General features: G+C 37.7%; 2 long non-coding RNA genes across 3 annotated transcripts in view; one reads left to right on the top strand and one right to left on the bottom strand.

The window, feature by feature from the left end:
• The first annotated feature begins 774 nt into the window (after positions 1–774).
• si:ch211-145g9.7 overlaps positions 775–21,412 on the top strand; it is a 72,944-nt gene continuing 52,306 nt past the window's right edge. Inside the window, exons 1-2 of one of the 2 annotated variants that reach the window (XR_012382245.1) lie at positions 775–1,007; positions 1,546–1,677. This is a non-coding gene — a long non-coding RNA (si:ch211-145g9.7). The remainder of the gene's footprint in view (positions 1,008–1,545; positions 1,678–21,412) is intronic. The other variant, XR_012382246.1, reaches the window with a different exon arrangement.
• Positions 15,068–16,472, bottom strand: LOC141375089 (uncharacterized). Its single transcript, XR_012382254.1, has 2 exons — positions 16,198–16,472; positions 15,068–15,773 (listed from the first exon to the last, which is right to left on the bottom strand). It is a non-coding gene; the product is annotated as an uncharacterized lncRNA (long non-coding RNA).

Consider the following 21,412-nt stretch of genomic DNA (forward strand, 5'->3'; position numbering starts at 1 on the left):
AATTACAGTAAAATTATTGACTAGTATAGAAATGTTCATCTGAATTTTGTACAATTTTGTACAATACATTTGTTTAGTAATATTTTCTGTCTTTTAGTAGATATATTTTATGAGAGACTTGCTTTGTTTAACAAATAAAGTGAATCTAATTGGATTTGCATTTAAAACATTAAATAAAAGTTTAAAAGATATAATTTTTTTATTTACATATTAAGGTTTTAGTTACTAGTTATACTCTCAAAATAATTCCGCAGAAATCTGCAGATTTTTACCAAAATTCTTAGCAGAAATTTCAAAAAACCTCTGCAGATTCCGTCTGGCCCTATGAGTATGTAATTCGTTTGGTTATCAGATTTTTCCACCGTATTAAACACACTTTACAAATGCACAAACCCTGTCATTGTCCTTGTCCTCAGCCCAATTGAACCTACAGCTTTTTGTTATGCTAAAAACTGTTGGCAAGTTTAAGTTATTATCATTCACATCAATTTATTAAAAACACTACAAACATTATAAATAAATTCCACAAATATATTTACAATTGTCCCCACTCCCCATGTTTCTGTCAGTCCTGTCACATTTGCAATAAATTTAACATAAAATGATGATGGAGAAGCTGACAGTAATCAAGGATGCGTTCTGTCATTGAATTGTATGACTTTTTGCTTGTGTTTGTATGATTTTTTGAGAACGACAAGCTGAAGGCAGGCGATAGTTATTGGCGGTCATTTTTCGGGCGGGTATTTTCGTTATGGCGTCGGCCGCGGGGACTCCATGCGCTGACGTAACGTCTGACGTGCGTTCGAATTTCGTCAGAGGAACTGATTTTAAATGATTACAACTCAAATCGGCGTAATTTCTCACACAAAACCGTCGAATATACAGTATTTAGCAGACTGAACACTACACAGGAACACTGAGGACTACTTTGTGTGTTTTTTCGCGCGCTTTATAACGAACTCCTCATGTTTTTCATCAATGAAAACGTCGTGAGTTTGGAGCGACGGGTGAGTACAAAATAAGTAACGATTACTTAATAGTTTCTATTTTGCAAACAGACAACACAATAACAACAACATGACTTAAAGCTGAGACATCAATAGGAATATTTAAGCACTGATGAGAGCTGCATTCACGTTTAATATACTTACTGGCAAACTGAATGAGTGCTAGTCCTGTGGTTTTAGGTAATGTATCTAAGGTAAACCCTTATTCTTCTACTTTAGGTGTTAATTAAGCATCCTCCAAGAATTAATTTGAACCTCAATGACAAATGTGTCTGTGGTAAATGATCTGATTTGCTTTACCATGCCAGAACTTGTTGGTAATAAATTCCAGACCCACAGAGCAACATTTACTAGCCTTGATTCTCAGAATTATAGGGAGTGGTGCCAAAAATATAGTCATCAACAAATGCTGTCTCAGCTCCACCCAATTTATTTAATAAACGCTCTGTTCCTTTTAATAAATTGTTCTTGTATTAACTAATTTAATTGGTTAAATGTTAAAAACATAATAATAATCATATTTTCCACTTGTCTGAAGGTCAGAAGTCATGCTATTTTCTCAGCGCTCTTATCCAGGGACTCAGGAACGACTACAGGTCACCATCAGGTCATGAAAAGTGATGTCATTTCTCTGATGTCGTGAGGTCAGAGTGTATCAGTGAGTGTTTTTGTGAGTAACGTCCCACACACACCCAAACAAATCACATCACACACACACAAACACACACACACACGTGAGAGACTATTCATACTTTTGGAAGCACAGTCATTGTTTTGGGTTCCCTTAAATTTCTCTTTCTGTAACATAAAGGCGCCCCGAGGCCTGGCTCATGTTCTCAAAATCTTGTGAGGTCTTCCCCTTTGAAATGGCATGTCTAGATAAGGGTGTTTTAAGTGCAATTAAATGACATCAGGCACTGTTTTCAGTCAGCATTCCTTCTTAATTATTTCTATGCTAGTCGTTGTGTGAGATTGTTTGAGCAGGCAGACCTTGTTTGAAACCGATGTTGCAAAGTGAACTGTCTTAAATTATATTTAGCTTTCTGAGGTGTTGGTGATTTCCCTTTTGGTGGCGGTGCGCTGTCAGTAAAGTTTCACCTAAATGCTGTTTGTAACTGTAAATTGCAGGACGGGCATGCATATGAGTGTGCACACACTTTTGGTAGCTATATTTTGTTTGCTTTCCATTCACACGCATTAGCAGAAGCACATCGATCTTTCTTTTTTTGGGCCCCAACATGTCTTGTTGCTTCATGCAGTGTTGCAATCAGAGTTTTCAATAATCCTCCACCCAAAGGGAACAAAAGAGAGAAAAAAGGAAAAGAAAAACAGAAATGTGCTCTACGACCACCCCAATTAGCCATTAGTCTGGCTTCTTCTCTTGGCTCTGGAGTGCTTCCTCTTTTCGAAATTAGCAGAAGTGCATGTGTGTTCCAGAACAGCCTGGACTACAAACACAAGAACACACCTTAAAGGGAATTATATTTCTGCCATAATTTACTCAACTTTCATTTGTTCCAAACCTGTTTTCATTTTCTATTTTGCTTCTGTTGAACTCAAAAGAAGATATTTTAAAGCTGGAAACATGTACTGGGTTGCAGCTGGAAGAGCATCTGATAAGTTGGTGGTTTATTTCGCTGTGGCGACCCCTGATGAATAAAGGGACTAAGCCGAAGGAAAATTGCATGAATGAACATTTGTAGGATGGGAATTGTCTGGTTGATGATAACTAGCTATTGTTTTGTAAGAATGTAGGTGTATATTAGGAAAGGAGGAGTTAATTAACATATTAAAGATAGTACTTAAGTCCACTCAAAAGAGAGTTACTTTCTGTATCACCATGCACAAATGTAAGTAATCTTCCAACCTCTGTCAAATATCTGGATTGTCCTGAATTCTGAGTTTTAGGAATGTGAAACAATTAAAAATAAGTGATCAATTAAGTTATGTTAGCAGTTTGTTTTCACTGTATCCAAGAGACATGGTTATTTGGTAAATGTGAGGATTTTTGTGAGTTTTGACATTTGTTTAGATCAGAGATACCCAAACTAGGGATTTCAGGCCAAAGTTGGCCCATGGTAACCTTAGATTTGGCCCACCATCCTATCTGAGAAGAGAGAGAGAATGATGGGGATAGTTTTGAGATTGTCAATTCAAATTTAATGCAACCCTTTAATAAAACCCTTTGTTTGTTTTATTGTTGAAAGCTTACTGAAATTAAATGTTTCAATTAGATGGTGTAAATTAATCACATTTTGTTTAAATGTACATACTGTCATCCTGCAATGCAGAGACTTCGGTGAGCAAATTAAGTGAAGGGCAGATTCTGCTTGACTATTGTATTCAGCATTGAACTCCACTGTGTTTTAAATGTGATTGTTTATGTTTTTATTGCTATAAGTTATTATTTTAAAAGTGATACTACATTAGACAATACAATTCAAAGTAATGTTTTTGATTTATTTTAAAATATTAGGACATACATTAAGAAATTACCCTTGATAACCCATGGTAGCTTTATGTTCGGTCCACAGCTCTCAATGATGTTTGGTTTTTGGCCCTTCAAAGGAAAAAGTTTGGGCACTCCTGATTCAGATTTATTTTTGGAACTTTTTGTAATGGGACAGTATATATTGACAGGATGTTTGAGAGTAGGGGATGGGGGTTAGGGGGTGGTGGTGAGATTGGGAAAAGTCTGCAGAAAATTGCACATCAAAAGTTTAATCTGACAGGATTTAAACTATTATGCAGATGTTTTTTTTTTCTCCAAGAGTAATTGAGGCACAAGCTGTAAAAGCTCTTCCCTTCTCTGAAAAAGGGGGCGGGGAGTAGCAGCTCATTTGCATTTACAAAGACACACATGGGGCAGCACGGTGGCTCAGTGGTTAGCACTGTCGCCTCACAGCAAGTAGGTTGCTGGTTTGAGTCCCGGGTGGGCCAGTTGGCATTTCTGTGTAGAGTTTGCATTTTCTTGCTGTGTTTGCTTGGGATTTCTTCCAGTTTCCCCCACGGTCCAAAGACATAGGCTGCGTCTGAAACCGCATACTTCCATACTATTCAGTATGCTAAAATCAGTATGCGAGCCGAGTAGTATATCCAAATTCATAGAATTCGAAAAACTTACTGACTTACTACTTCCAGCGAGATTCTGGAGAGCGCATCTCATACATATGTCGGAATAGTTGGCGGTTCATCCCACTGTAAAGACACCTGATAAAAAAGGGACTTTGCCAGAGGAAAATAAATGAAAGACGCATAAACGGAGGACTTGCAGCATAGTATAATATATAAATGATCTGTCAGGTATTTTGAGCATGAATCTGTACAGACAGATATTCTGACACTGAATATTTCTATTGTATAACATCTGGTAAAAAAAGCATAATATGACCCTGTTAAGGATATTTTGGATCAATGATTGGGATAGTGGAATACGAAAAACATTTTTTATTTTGAATGAATATGACTAAGCAAATCAGTCATTTCTGGATTGCTGACCTTGAGTTGTCTTCCATTCTGTCTGTCAGGTGATTTTTTTTTACACCTTTTCCTGCTTATCAGATTTGACCTAGTCTGATTTAAGCAGGATGTTAGTACCAGCAGGAACTGAAGTTACAGAAATAAATACGATTGAGTGCGATTTCGTCATGCATCCACTAGGGGTGTCACGATTTCGATTTATAATCGAAATAGATAGAAATTTATGCTCAATTTCGATTATCGAATCAAAAAATAGAATCGTCGATGCTGTCACGCCCCCATGTCACGTCAGCTTGGCTTGCCAAGCGGGAAAATAACAGGCTTGTTGAAGTGCTTGTTAATCTGCAGAAGCAGGAGACCCGTCGAGAGATCTTAAACCCTCTGCTCTTTCAATGAAGTCGCCGGTGTGTAAGCATTTTGGATTTCCAGTGAGTTATGTTGACAACGTTCGTGTTGTCGACAAAAAAACACAGTTTGCAAGCTCTGCTATGTACGTATTACGTACGGTTCGTCCGATAGACAACACCGGCATCGCGATCCTCTGCCCGCCCCCGTTGCAAATCCGCTCGCGAAAAGTACACACTCAGGCCCTGTTTACTCTGTCTTTGTTTTTAAATGGCATTTTAGAACGACAACGATTTGACATCCACAGTGGCGTGTAGCATTTCTGAGCAGCCCTCCTTCCTCTCTACCTCTGAAAATGCACATCACGTGACCACACAGACACAGATGCACATACAGCCATGCGCTCGAGACAGCAGGTCCAGGCAGTCAAAGGACTGCTTCAATCTTTCACTCACTTGTACTTAGTCATTTTAGCGAACACCTCAGATACTGTTGGCTGGTTCCTGTTGGTTGTGCGTCTTTTTTACTGACGCCATTATAACGACACAGATCACTGCCTATTCACGAGTCCCGCAGAAAAAGTGATTGACAGGTGGTAATTGTGTGTGTATCTTGCCTTTATTCATTTACTGTATGATTTGTTTATGGGTAAAACAAAGACCATGCAGGTCAGGTAGTTTAAACGGTAGGCTGCAAATAAATAATTGGTCTTTAATTAATTAATTATTCATAATCGAAAATCAAATCGAATCGTGCCTTTAGAATCGAAAATGTAATCGAATCGAGGATTTGGAGGATCTTGACACCCTTAGCATCCACAGAAAACAATGATTGAGCAGACAGATAAGGCCTTATAAATAAATAAAAATCTGTCACCTCTCATGTCATCACTTGTCTTTTTATATTCTGGGAGTGTAATGCTAAGATGACATGCTTAATTGTGTTGTATTGATTCCCCCCCTGCAGACTCATCAGTCGATAATATAAAACAGTAAAAGCCATTTCCAGAAACTATAGTGTTAACTCACTTCCCTGCAGATGGTTTACAAAGAAGTGTGAGTGTGTATGTGTGAGTGCTTGATATATAGAGAGAGTGATGTCTGGAGGAAGTGTGGTTTGCATTGCACTTATAGGTGATGCATGTGAAAAAGGAAACGCTCACACAATCATATCGACTTTATAGGCAAAATGTCTCGCAGTGGAAGTAATAGGGCATTAATAACTTGGACATTGGAGAGTAAACGTGATCTATATTACCTTTTTAATATAGTGACACATTATTTCTAAATGATAGAAATGAAAATTATGTCATCATTTATTGATTCCACTTGTGTTGTAAACAAATATTTCAACACAGGCTCATTCTGAAAATGTACCCCTATATACATATCTGGAGAGCGCCAAATACCACTCAGAAGCTACTTTTTTATTTTTCATAAATCCACCACAGGCCGTTGTGTATGCTTTTTCAGATCTCAAATTGACTGACTGACTAATCAACTGACCCACCCTCCTCCTGCTCTAAACTCAACCAATAGTGTTTTCAAAAACACTTATTGACCCACCCAGCCACTTCCCTAAACCCAACAAATTTTTAAAAGCAATCCTGAAAAAGAAAAGCCCTTGCCTGATTTTTACCATGTTTTCAGATTTTACCACATTTTCACCCTGTTATTTACTTCTTTATTAAATTTTTTGGCTTTTGTTTTTGTCTTAACTGCTTTCCGAAACCGTTCTTCGCCAGACTCGAACCCCATCGTTGTGGTCAACTTCTCTCTGCATATCAAGTTTGCCAATGTACATGGCGAACTAACTGGACAAACTAGTAACAGCGGGAAAGCAGTCATCATGGAGGTAAGTGGTCAGCTGGTAAGCGCGAAAAGGAACAGTGTCATTCCGCCCAGTAGCATTCGTTTCAAAAACAAAATGTAGCCATGCATACTTCTTTCTACATAATTTGCGATCTCCAGAAATGTACATACGGTTACGTTTTCAGAATGAGCCTTTGTTGAAATATTTAGATAAACATTTATGAATTATCTTTTTTATCCATCGTATTTTTTTCCTGCTATGGATTTCAGTGGCTATACTCTAAATAAGAGTTGTTGAAATTCAAATTTGCGTAATGTGGTTTGGTTAGAAATGTCATTTAAAAATTTAACCCTGTGGTTGGGTTTTCTGTATTTTACCAACTATTTGGCATAAACATCTCATGAAGTTTATTTTGGAACATACCATCGAATTGATAAAAATTGGCACATATAACGACGCCACCTAGTGGTCAAAATAAATGGCTGGAAGGGCGTCAACTAACTGATAAATTTGCTGGATAAGTTGGCGGTTCATTCCGCTGTGGCGACCCTTAATTAATAAAGAGACTAAGCCAAAAAGAAAATATATAAATCAATGAATTAAATGAATTTTAAAAATGTGAGAAATTCACATATATTCAATCATCCCCAGATTTTTTTCTGCACTCTTCCTACAGATTTGAACAAAAAATGCAACAGATCATCTTCAGACCATGATAAACAAAAATAACCAATGAGATATTTTGTTTTCAACCACATTTTCCAAAAAATGAAATTCATAATGTTGAATCCATGTCAACTCGAACATAAAAATGTTCATATACAGTGCTCAACATAACTGAGTACACCCCATTTTGAAAATAAATATTTTATCAATTTCTCAGTTAATATAGGTGATGTATTTTGGTGCATTTAAACAAAACAGATTTATTAAACAGATATATTATTCAAATATTTTTTTAGTCACCAGACATATTTAGAAATTGAAAGATAATACATTTAAATTCCTGGAAAATATTGCAAAACTAAATTACAATCTAAAAAATTTCAACGAAATCTTTAAAAAAAATTTGCTTTTTTTTCCCCTCTTTTTTAAAATTTGCATTTATTTTTTTTATATAACTATTTTTCTTCAACTGTACTATCTTTTTGACCGTTATTGTAAGTTATTTTGTTAGATAAGCCAGATTTGGCTTCAGAACTGATTAATCTAATGTATATGCACAAATATAATATTGTACAGCTTCCTATTAAAATATGAATTTAAAAGATAGATTTGTGAGGGGTGTACTATTATATGCTAAGCACTGTATTCAACACAGTTAGTTTAACTGTGTAGTTTTAGTTACCGCACTGTTACGAGCATTAACAGCACATGCATATAGAAAGACCTCACAAAACATTCCCCTCTTCCAATGCTTTCAGTGAGAAGCTTGATCTCATGTGATCTAAGTAGCATTTCCATGGTCACTAGCCAGTACTGATCTCATGTGTTACTCATCAGTGAGTGTCAGAATTACTGTGCTGCGCATCTGCTAATAAAGCCGCCGTCACATGCTGGCATATGTTTCCCTCAGAGAGTTCTGTGGTAATAATGTGACCCAGCGGTGTACTTGTAGATGTTCTAGTCATCTTGCTGTGGTCTGATCGCCTAGTTTGGGTTCCAGCAATGCATCTTCCCATAACCTGGCCTACATGTGGGCGACTCTTGCGAAAAGTGAGCACGAAGATGCATCGGGTATATATTTTTAAAACTGCATAAAGAAAATGGATGTTTTATTTATTTATTATTGGTATTTATTTAGATTTATTTCCTATTTGTTTCATAGTTATTTTATATTTATTTCACATTAATCTGATGCAGTTTTAAACAAAAGATGAATGAAATCTGAGTCAACAAATACGAAAGTGATGCAAAAATACTTCACAAATAAAATATATTGCCTTTTCATCTAAATTAAATACTTTAGCAAGGAACTTAATAAATAAAAGTCGGATTACTTTTCTTTTTTATTTCATTTGGGGCTTTTATTTTGTGGTTAAATATGAAATTTTTTACTTTTGCACATATGTGTGTGTGTGTGTGTGTGTATATATATATATATATATATATATATATACATACTCACAGACTACCATAAAATATGATGGCTTGTTTTACTCACTTTGTGAATTTCCAGATACTTACTTGTACTCTCTGTCTGTTACTGAGTGTGAACAACTAGAAAAACGCATTGTCACCTGTGGTTATGTTAATGCGTGCATATGAGTGAGTGTGTGTGGGTTTTGTCGAGAAACTGAAAGTATCATTCTCTCTCTTTCTCTCTCTCTCTCTCTGTGTGTGTGTGTGTGTGAACTGGTCCGGCTGCTTCTCTTTTCCGACCGATGGCTGCAGCTGTCAAAGCCTCGATAATCATCAACACCAGGGTGTGAACATCAAGATACACTTTTGTACAACTTATTTAAATTCAACTCTCTCGATGCAAGATCTTACTCATGACATGCACGCTAATGTGTGCAAGAACATTCCCCAATTCAGTAAACATCAGATGCTGTGTAGTTTATAACACGCTATGAAATAGCAGAATGAGTTTATGTGCTTTAATGCGTCTCCAAGTGGAGCAGTTTCAAGGCTTAATAGACGTCATGCAGGGGAAATAATGCCACGTTTAAATCGATATTGTAGTTTATTTAATGCTTTTGCCTATATGATGGAAGTCATTGTGGTCTATTATTGTTTTGGATTGATTTTTCAATCCACTTTGCCCCTTTATTTGTACCACAGACGAAAGTCAGATGTAAACGTGTTGAATGATATATGAATATGAGTAAAGGACGACACAAAGTTCATAATATTTTTAACTTCTTTGCTAAATTGACGCCTTGGATGTTTTTCCAAACGCTTCTGTTGAGGATTTTCGTAAAATTCGCTTAGATTCTCGAGCTACATAAAACGATCCAATTATATATACTGTATATTTTTATTGTCAGCTGCATTCTCTAGCAAATCTTAAAAAAAATTCACAGTATTTTCGTCTGTTGACTCAAAATCACACTTTTATGTTAGTTAGTTTTTCCACACGTTGACACAGAACATGAATATGTGCATCCAAAACAACAGAAAATATTGGAAACACTTTAGTTTAGTCACAATTCATATTATTAACTGCTGGCTTAGTGCAAGCCTATTATTAGGATATTAACTGTTCATTAGTAGTTATTAAGTATGATCTTTTTCTGCATCACTTATCCCACCCAAAACCTAAACCCAGCTTCTACTTTACTATTATAATAAACAGATAATTAGTAGTTTATTTATTGCTTTTTTGCCTATATGAGCAAAGTCATTGTGGTTCATTATTTCTTTGGATTGATTTTTCAATCCGGTCCCACTTTATATTAAGTGGCCTTAACTAATATGTACTTACACAGGAATAAATAGTTTGTTACAATATACTTATTGTGTAAATACATGTATTTACTGTGTATTTATGCTTGATTAAATACATGTGTGTAATTACATCTGTTATTAACTTTTGTAATTACATTTGTAAATACACTGTTGACCATTCTTTACACCTTAACACCCTCCCTTAAACCTTCCCATGCCACCGAACCTGTCCATAACGAAAACCTCTATCCCAACTCAAAAGCACACACGTGTTCTCAAATACATTATAAACACAGTAAGTACATTGTATTTATTTTTTTGATGTAAGTACATAGTAGTTAAGGACACTTAATATAAAGTGGGACCTTCAATCCAATTTGTCCTTTTATTTGTACCACAGAAGAAAAACAGATGTAAAAGTGTAGACTTGTAGATGAATACGAGTTAAGGATGACACAAAGTTCTTAATATTTTTAACTTCTTGACTAGATTCTCGCCTTGGATGTTTTCTTGGATGTCACATTTCTGTATTTTCTCAAAATTGGCACAGATTGTCAAGCTACACAGAAGGATCCAATTATATATACACCAATGGTTCACACACACCAATAGAAACTATATAGACATGAGCATTTTGACAACACAAAAGAGTGCAACAGTCTGACACCCATATAACAACCTCCCCTAATGAAGATGGTGGGCACAGTGTTTACAGAACAAGACTGTTCTTGGTATAATTTTAAAGATCGCCACTTGGAGATCATCTTCATGTTCAGTCGTTGGCTTTATTTTTAATGTATGTGAGTGCTATAAAGGTGTCAATGTTTAACATTGTGCCGTAAAATCAATCTGCTGCAACTAACACTATTGCTTTGACTTTAATCTAGCATTATAACCCCAGGGGTCACAATCCACTGGAAAAAAAATGAAGGGCTGATGGCATTTTATTTGCATGTTGTTGTTTTTTGTAAATATTGAATAAGTATATATTAAATGTATTATAAGTTAAACTATTTAAGGTTATGGATAATATATGGCAATTCTAATAGTATTAGTAATTTTAATTAAATGAAATTACTAATTATTGTATTAATAATTAATCATAGTGCCCCCTCCCCCTCATTGTCTTGTGACCCTCACTTTGAGAGCCACTGCTTTAGACTTTTAAATCATATAATATAATGAATCAGATAATATAACGAGTCATATCATTTGCATATAATAACAAAACAAGCTTAAAAATAATTATGACAATCAATATTCATTCATATTCATAATCAAACCATCACCTTGCTCTCAGATGTTTCTTGTTTTTAGTCCAAATATCTTTAAAAAGTCTTAAAGCCAGAAGCATTTTCTAGACAAGTAAACAAATATTGTTTTGTTTTCAGAAATTGTAAGTCAAAATTAAGTGAGGTTTTCCAAGCATACCAATCTGTAAATGAGGTAAGTAAAAAATATTTTTTCAAACTGAAAACAGGATTATTTTACTTGCCTCATTGGCAGATTATTTAGCTTATTTTAAGAAAAAACTAATTCAATTTTGACTTAAATGAGTGTTAGCAGGCAACTAGCTCTCTGCAACTCTCACATGGTCGCCCACTAAAGCTAAGCAGGGCTGCGCCCGGTCAGTACCTGGATGGGAGACCACATGGGAAAGCTAGGTTGCTGGCGGAAGTGGTGTTAGTGAGGCCAGCAGGGGGCACTCAACCTGCAGTCTGTGTGGGTCCTAATGCCCCAGTATAGAGATGGGGACTCTATACTGCTCTGTGAGCGCTGTCTTTCGGATGAGACATTAAAAAAGAGTAGGGGTTTCAGCCTGGCATCCTGGCCAAATTTGCCCACTGGCCTGTCCATCATGGCCTCCTTACCCTCCCCATATCATAATTGGCTTCATCACAATGATGTGCGGTATGGCAGCAAAATGGCTGCCGTCTTGTCATCCAGGTGGATGCTGCACACTGGTGGTGGATGAGGAGATTCCCCCTATCTGTAAAGCACTTTCAGTGTCATTGCAGTGTCATTGCAGTCTCTTTTAAAACTCTTCCACCCAGTAGATATGTCTGACAAGAAAAACATTGTCTGAAGCAAACCAAATGTTGAGCCATTCAAGAGAGATTGTTTAATATTATAGGGTGTTTCCTTTGTGGTCAATTGTGTTTTCTAACTGGTATAACCCTGAGAGTTGTGCATAAGCCGGCTAAAGTGTTTGGTTATGCTTGAATGTCCCTCTTTACACCACAGCGATGACTAGACATGTCAGTGTGTGTGTGTGGATTTTGGCAGAGGATCTGCAAGAAAGCAGGTGTGGCTCGTGGGGTGTGTGTTGTTTGGTGGTCTCGTGACGGAGCTGCCAGTTCTCAGACTGACGAAAACGTCGAGAGCTTTTAGTCAGTCAGACCACAAGGACACTCAAAACTGTCTGGCACTCAAACGGTTAAAACAGCTCTTCTCGTATCGCTCTCCCAGTGCACCTTATAGTTCCTTCACCTTATAAGGAAACTGGCCTGCTTTGACAGTAAGAGTAAGAAAAGGTGGACTAATGTGTGCTTCTGTATATACTGGAATTGTTGTTGTGGCAGTTGTTTGGGCTGAAGGTGAGAAAGTGTTGTGCATTTATGAGAGTGTGATTTCTAGGCATGAGTGTGTGATTTCTTTATTACTGGGTTATTCTAGTAAGCCAAAACCATAAAAGAAAGTTATTTTTATTTATAACCACATGCTCCATCGAAACACAATTTCATGGTATTTTGTCTGTGTTGACTGTAATGCATCAAACTCTCATGTTTGATATGCTTTAGTGTTGGGCTGCAGGATTCTGGCTAAAATCAAGATTATGATGTTCTCATGATTGTGTAGATGTAAAATAAAGGTTAACATGAGTGAGCTATTATTATTGTTATTATTTTATTGTTATATGGACTATACATATAACAAAAAAATGCCCAACATATAACGTGTTACATGCCCAACACGTGTTCCCTATGAAAGAAATAACATATCAAATGATTGTTGTAATCATAACTTTAATATGCGATATAATCATTTAAATGATTTGTGCCCCAGTTTAACTTTCACTGGCGAGTACGCTCATGTCATGGCCGCCGTCACTCTGAGAAAAAAACCATACATGCAAATCATATATCCCGGATGGCTCTCAAATGATTGCTCTGTGCAACAAACTGACGATTATCTACAACTTTATTACCTGTTATTCACAACGCTTGCAGGTTCTGTTCACTAAAGTGGACATGATTAGGGGGCCCCGCGTCATCGCAATTTTCAATAATTGAAAATCCGGCAACCGCAATAATCAAACTCTTGGGAACAACTGTGGTCGGAACCAAAGTTCACAGGTCTGTGTTCTCTGAACACCTCTCAAGCGGTGGAATACTTCATTCTGATTGCTTGCCGCCAATGTTGCTAACTTAGCGACTTTTTTACTAGATTTAGCGACTTTTCAGACCCCCCTAGCGACAAATCTAGCGACTTTTTTGTGTGTTATTGGAGATTTTTTTAGACTGTCATTTGTCCATACTGTACCGTCACTACTCTTTTCAACGAGCTGCGTGTGATGCCGCCGGCCCCTCCCCCGCCTATGAAGGTAATTCAGTTGCGAAACTCGAGAGCTTGCAAATGTAAATGTGAGCACTTGTGATAATAATATTTGTATGTGTAGGTTGAAATGTACACTTACAGCTCTGATGTGAACAGCTGAAATCCTCGATTTGCACACACACACAACAATCCACACACTTGTGTTTTAAATTGGAAGTTGCAGATTAATAGTTGTGCATTTGTAAAATGTCATTCACAAATACAAAGTGACAGACACACGTGTGCACGGCAAATTTGACTGCATCTTATCTCTACAACCACAGGTCGGCACTCACAACCTCTCAGATTCGTCAGTACAACTACAAATCTCCCGCGCTCTGACTTTTGCTACACATCTCCCGCGATCTCTGTAGCAGAACTCATCTGTGCACTCGCAGATGCAGAGGCGTGAGCAGCGCGGGGCGGGGGAGGGGCGGGGCAGGTGTAAAGCTGTTTGATTGGCTGATGCCTGACCAATGAACAATGCCAGCAGCCAACAGGACTGAGGTGCAAAATAATAATTTCCCACGATTATTTCATTAGTTAGGGTTTATTTAAACTCTTTTCTGAAGAGATTCTTGTTAAAAATCATAAATTCTGTGGAAATGTACATACCAGTAAAAGAGCAGCAAAGCCAGTTTATTGGCTAGAGCCAGCCAATGAGATGGGGCGTTTCTGTTTGTCAGCACACAGGGCAGCTCACGTTGTTGGAGGCCGCGAGCAATCAGAGGGTAAGTTATGATTTTTAATAATTATCTATATGTTCAATACTGTTAGCTAAGCTAAGGACTGTGCTGGGTGCTTCTCTTGTTTGTTTCTTATATAAGAAAACAGTTATGAGTTATCTAGGAGCTGCTTTTAATCATGTTATATGGTTCTAAAGATACGATTCAACCCACATGAAATAAGAAGTTGTAATAGTATTTATAGTAAATAATATTACGTTTTTGAACCATACTAACTATAATAAACTGTATTATACTGTATATATTGCAGTATCTACAACTTTGTTAATGAATGCAACAGCACACTGTAGTATTAACTAGCATGAACTTTAATTAATTGAAGTATATTTACACACACGCACACATTAATAGCAATTAAAAATAACACTAGGCGTTTCAGTTTCTTACAGATCATACCGGTTTTTGTTATTATAACCTGCATCATATCTATCTATCCATCTATCTATTTACATGTTTGTGTACAGTGTGTCCTTTATATCACTTTTTTAATTATGAAAGTTACTACCTTTATTTCTCAGTTTCCTGTAAGGATGGAGTGACAGGAGAGATCAGCATGTTTCAAGTCGATGAGGAACTCAGAGAAGCTGCATAGCTTGAATAGGATGTTATTTATGCTAAAGATGACATGATGATCCAGCTCATCTACAAACACTTCAAAATGATTCAGATCATTCAAGAGGAAGCCGACCATTTATTTTCTCTTTTTACCTGCCAAGATGACTACAGATTTGAACAAAACACACACTCACCCACACACAACTTTTATTTTGATAATTGTTTAATGTAGTATTTTTACACTTTACTGTAAGGCAGGGGTGTCAAACTCAGTTCCTGAAGGGCCGTAACCCTGCACGTTTTTAGTTGCAACCCTGCTTCAACACACTTAAGTGAAAGTTTCAAACAAACCTGAAGGACTCAATTAGTTTGATCAGGTGTGTTTAATTAGGGTTAGAACTAAACTTTGCAAAGCTGCAGCCCTCCAGGAACTGAGTTTGACACCTGTTCTGTAAGGGAATGTTATTTGTCAAATAAAATTTACAGTCCAAATAAGTGCAGTGCAAATGTCTAGTTACTTGTATTGAAATATTTCAGGGTTTTTCCTTGTTCATAATGAGATGGAGGTGGTAAATCCAACTTCATCATTACCCATCAAATGTTATCTCCTCTTTAATCCTTTGCTCAAGCCTTTACTAATGGTCAGAAAGCAAGCCATTGTGTAAAGCTGGTTGATGCTCGCTGTAATAGAGAGAGATGATGACTGTTCAGCTTATGTTGCTTAACCCTGCAGATGAGATGTTCAAAGTGGACCCTCAGCTGAGCGATGGACACTGTCTCCCTCACCTAGTTGCTCTTCCTTTGAACACACATATCATGTTGAAGGATGCAAGTTCTGGACCTAAATCAGATGCAATGCATGTAGATGTATAAATCAGAAAGAAATGAAACTGCTTTAAAATGTATTAGGTTTTACATATAAAGTATACTTCAATTAATTAAAGTTCATGCTAGTTAATACTACAGTGTGCTGTTGCATTCATTAACAAAGTTGTAGATACTGCAATATATACAGTATAATACAGTTTATTATAGTTAGTATGGTTCAAAAACGTAATATTATTTACTATAAATACTATTACAACTTCTTATTTCATGTGGGTTGAATCGTATCTTTAGAACCATATAACATGATTAAAAGCAGCTCCTAGATAACTCATAACTGTTTTCTTATATAAGAAACAAACAAGAGAAGCACCCAGCACAGTCCTTAGCTTAGCTAACAGTATTGAACATATAGATAATTATTAAAAATCATAACTTACCCTCTGATTGCTCGCGGCCTCCAACAACGTGAGCTGCCCTGTGTGCTGACAAACAGAAACGCCCCATCTCATTGGCTGGCTCTAGCCAATAAACTGGCTTTGCTGCTCTTTTACTGGTATGTACATTTCCACAGAATTTATGATTTTTAACAAGAATCTCTTCAGAAAAGAGTTTAAATAAACCCTAACTAATGAAATAATCGTGGGAAATTATTATTTTGCACCTCAGTCCTGTTGGCTGCTGGCATTGTTCATTGGTCAGGCATCAGCCAATCAAACAGCTTTACACCTGCCCCGCCCCTCCCCCGCCCCGCGCTGCTCACGCCTCTGCATCTGCGAGTGCACAGATGAGTTCTGCTACAGAGATCGCGGGAGATGTGTTGCAAAAGTCAGAGCGCGGGAGATTTGTAGTTGTACTGACGAATCTGAGAGGTTGTGAGTGCCGACCTGTGGTTGTAGAGCAAAGATGCAATCAAATTTGCCTTGCACACGTGTGTCTGTCACTTTGTATTTGTGAATGACATTTTACAAATGCACAACTATTAATCTGCAACTTCCAATTTAAAACACAAGTGTGTGGATTGTTGTGTGTGTGTAAATCGAGGATTTCAGCTGTTCACATCAGAGCTGTAAGTGTACATTTCAACCTACACATACAAATATTATTATCACAAGTGCTCACATTTACATTTGCAAGCTCTCGAGTTTCGCAACTGAATTACCTTCATACCCGCCTCACAGCACTGACAGGCGGCCCAGTCAGTCCTCTACAGCAGCCTCTCCCACCTGCAGCCCGAGAGCAGATCACCCCTCTGCGTACCGACGACAAATGATTTAGCACAGGCAGTGTGAAGGTATTTCCCTTGTACAGTCAAACCGATCTACTTCTACTTTATTTTAACAATTTAATTGGACCGTTTATTCTTTTCTTGTTCACGATCACAGATATTTTAGTGACAGTTTCTGAACTTGTCTGAGTTTATTACATATGAGAGATTACTGCACATACACTTCACATCTATAATGACATACTGTATTCAAACAGCAATAAATTTAGTTAAATAAACATGCATATATAAAGTGTAGTGCAATTATAAATACCCCTTTAGTAACCATAGGCTGTTAAACAAACAGAAATGGTAGAACATGATGACGTTAGTGATATGCAAATTGACGTATGACGTATCCCCCCCCCCCCCCCCACTTCATCAGGGGGCCCCATCAGCGATCCCTGCAGGGGGGCCTTCGCATTTTGCGCTACCCCACTGCATCCACACTGAGGTAAACAAACTATATGTCAGCTCATGCGTTATTTTGCGGTTGAGAATAGAGGCAGAAATTACATTTTTTGTTAAATTGTACCTTTTAAATACAGAATATGACACTTTTAACACCATTTGGAGGTGTCTATGTTGCTGAGCAAAGTGAATAAAACAAAGTGAAGAGGCAGCCTTTACGCTTCTCTCTTGACCTTGCAAATATAATTGGCTGAATCGTAGAAAAGCAGAATTAAGATCATGTATAGGGCGAATCGATATTGTGATCTTTTTTTGCAATTAATCGTGCAGCCCTACTTTAGTCTCTTAAATTGGAGTGTGGATAAAATTGGCAGCAAAAATCATAAAAAAATTAATGCCAGAGTCATTTAGTCAACACAGGTTCATTGCGAAAATGTGCCCTGGTGTATATTTTGGATGGATTTGTGGATATTGGAAAAGTAAAACTGCCAGAAAATAATCCAGGGTACATATTTGTTGGTTCTCAAAACTAGCCCTCGGCACATATTTCTATTCAATTCAATTCAATTCAATTCAATTTAATTCAGCTTTATTTGTATAGCGCTTTTACAATGTAGATTGTGTCAAAGCAGCTTCACATAAATGGTCATAGTAACTGGAACAGTGTGGTTCAGGTTTTAGTGTTTAAGTTCAGTTCAGTTCAGTTTAGCTCAGTTCAGTGTGATTTAATCATTACTGAGAGTTCAAACACTGAAGAGCAAATTCATCGATGCGTAGCTCTACCAATCCTGAACCATGCGAGGCAGTGGCGACAACGGAGAGGGAAAAAAAACTTCACCTGATGGGAGTGAAGAAAAAAAAACCTTGAGGGAACCAGACTCAGTTGGGCACGACCAATTTAATTTCTCCGCTGGCCAAAAGTCTTGTGCAGAGCTTCATTCGCCGTGGTTTAGGTAGGAAGATGGCCTCAGCGAAGACTCGTCTGTCCCTGGAACGTCGCTGGAATCAGACTCATGATCTCCACTCCCCACGACCATTCAGCTGTTCTTCTACTAATATAAACAAAAGACCAAGAGCACAAAATTTTAGTTTTAAAAATTGACAAATTTAGTAGTTTAGTTGTACTCAGGGGTGTAACTTCCACTGGGGGCAGGGTGATCATTCCCCCCTCCCTTTTTTTAAATAAAACAAAATCCTCCCCCACACACTTTATGTTTTGTCAATGCATGCATCTGTGTCCAAGAACTCACACTGCACTTCTCGCCCCATAAACTTCCATTCATATGCACGTGAATGCAGCCGAATGGAAATGCAACCTCGTGTGACAAGTTTCACATGTCGCTGCTTTGGAAAGTTCAAGTTTGGTGAACTCTGACCTGCGAAATTTCGTCACGTGACTGCATGAGACTGATTAAAGATCAAAACTTTACCTCTCTGTAGATAAATTTTAAATATGGAGCAATCCCTCACTTTTTTAAAGGTTCTGTATGTAAGTGTTTGACTCCTCTAAATCATAAAATACCATAATATGTTTGCAGATTTTTAAGAAACATGCTGAGTGAACATTCTTGTTTATCTGAAATACAATGCTGAAGTCAGATATTCTGCTTTTGAAAATTTCCTAGTCTTTCAAACCCACCCTATGCCAGTTTAGCAAATTATATTTCAGCACCCGGGTTGCCTTCATGGAAAACAGCGTTTTTAATTCATTATGTTATGAAGGCTCTCAAAGTATGTGTTCGCGACCGAAATGCGACCTCCGGTGGACAGTAACAGCCACCGAAATAAGACGCAGATTCAAACAATACAAGATACACAGTGATAAGCAATTGGGTTTTTTGCACTAGATGAAACACGACAGAAATGTAAATACAGCCATTCAGAAGCACAGAATAGTGCACTCACTGCACTTCAACAAAACTGTAAGGTTTATAATCTAATATTATATATTAAACCTCTTTAACATTATTAAATGTAGATGCTGAATCACTGATTTCAAACGATTTATTTATTTTATTTTCAAGATCTGAGGTGAACTATCTGCTGCTGCCTTCAGTAGTATGGCAATAAGGGCGTACTCACACTATGTACAGTTGCCTTGAGCCATGCTGAAGCATGCTTGTCCCCCCTCCCCTCTATCTCCACGGCCTGCACTCACATTGCATCCGAGCCGGAGCACGCTTAATAGTTCAAGAAAGAGAAAATTTCCAGTGAGCGGCAGTTCTGTGGGCGCAAATGCCTTCGTCATGCCAGAGGTCAGAGGAGAATGGCCTGACTGGTTTGAGCTGACAGAAAGGCAACAGTAACTCAAGTAACCACTTGCTACAACCAAGGTCTGCAGAAGAGCATCTCTGAATGCACAACACTACCAACCTTGAGGCAGATGGGCTACAGCAGCAGAAGACCACACTGGCTGCCACTCTTGTCAGCTAAGAACAGGAAACTGAGGTTACAATTCGTGCAGTCTCAAAATTTGACAATAGAAGATTGCAAAAACGTTGCCTGATCTGATAAGGCTCAATTTCTGCTGCGACATTCAGATGGTCGGGTCAGAATTTGGCATCAACAACATGAAAGCATGGATCCATCCTGCCTTGTATCAACAGTTCAGGCTGGTGGTGGTGGTGTAATGGTGTGGGGGATATTTTCTTGGCAAACTTTGGGTCTAATAGTGCCAATTGATCATCATGTCAACGCCACAGCCTACCTGAGTATTGTTGCTGACCATGTCCAACCCTTCATGACCACAGTGTACTCATCCTCTGATGGCTACTTTCAGCAGGATAACAAGCCATGTCATAAAGCATGAATCATCTCAGATGGTTTTCTTGAACATGACAATGAGTTCACTGTACTCAAATGGCCTCCACAGTCGCCAGCTTGCAATACAATAGAGCCTCTTTAATATGTGGTGGAACGAGAGATTCGCTTCATGGATTTGCAGCCGACAAATCTGCAGCAACTGCGTGATGCTATTATGTCCATGTGGACCAAAGTCTCTAAGGAAAATTTCCAGTACCTTGCTGAATCTGTGCCATGAAGGATTAAGGCAGCTATGAAGGCAAAAGGGGGTCCAACCTGGTACTAGTAAGATGTACCTAATAAAGTGGTCGGTGCTTGCATAGTCACTAATCTATACATATCTCATATACATATATTATATACATGCAGGTTGTTGCAATTTGATGTTTTTTATTTTTATGTTTTGTTTATATCAAAATAAGAAATGTGGATTAGGAAACCAAATGCTTCCTTGATGTCATCATGTTGACAGCTATAAACATTTGCTTACGATATCAGTGTATGACAGCAGGAATAAATGAGTTGTCAGTGACGTATGTCTTCATGTAAGAGGCACTGAATGCGCCCACAAAGCAGATTCAGAGTCCTCAGCTCAAGTGTTGTGTGGGACACTGAAATGCTCACTTTTAGATGAAACTCTCTCTCTCTCTCTCTCTCTCTCTCTCTCTCTCTCTCTCTCTCTCTCTCTCTTAATTAAAGCAGCCAAACATCTGTCTCCTTAATCTGCATCAGAGGGGCTCACCTTAACAAGCTGTAACGAGCACCTGCGTAATTGGCTAATTATAATCAGCCGTGGTCATTCCTGCTGTGGAGAAGAGAGATGAGCGAGATCTTTTGTCCACTGCCGAGTGTTTTTAACTTTATTTTTAACTCATTTATATAATTAAATACGAATAGTCGCTTTCTAGTCTCCTTTTATGCAGTTTAGGTATATATACTTTGTTTTTTGCTTAACATTATATATTAATATTACTCAGTAATACCACTTATTTTACTTTTTTTTTACTTTGTTTCTATTTAATTTTATTAACGTTTTTATTTAGTTTTAACAATCACTTTAATGGTGGCTCAGTGGTTAACACTGTAACCTCACTGCAAGAAGGTGGCTGGTTTGAGTTCCAGCTGGGTCAGTTGGTATTTCTTTGTAGAGTTTGAATGTTCTCCCCATGTTGGCA

This window comes from Danio rerio, chromosome 1, assembly GCF_049306965.1.
Source record: "Danio rerio strain Tuebingen ecotype United States chromosome 1, GRCz12tu, whole genome shotgun sequence".
NCBI lineage: Eukaryota > Metazoa > Chordata > Actinopteri > Cypriniformes > Danionidae > Danio > Danio rerio.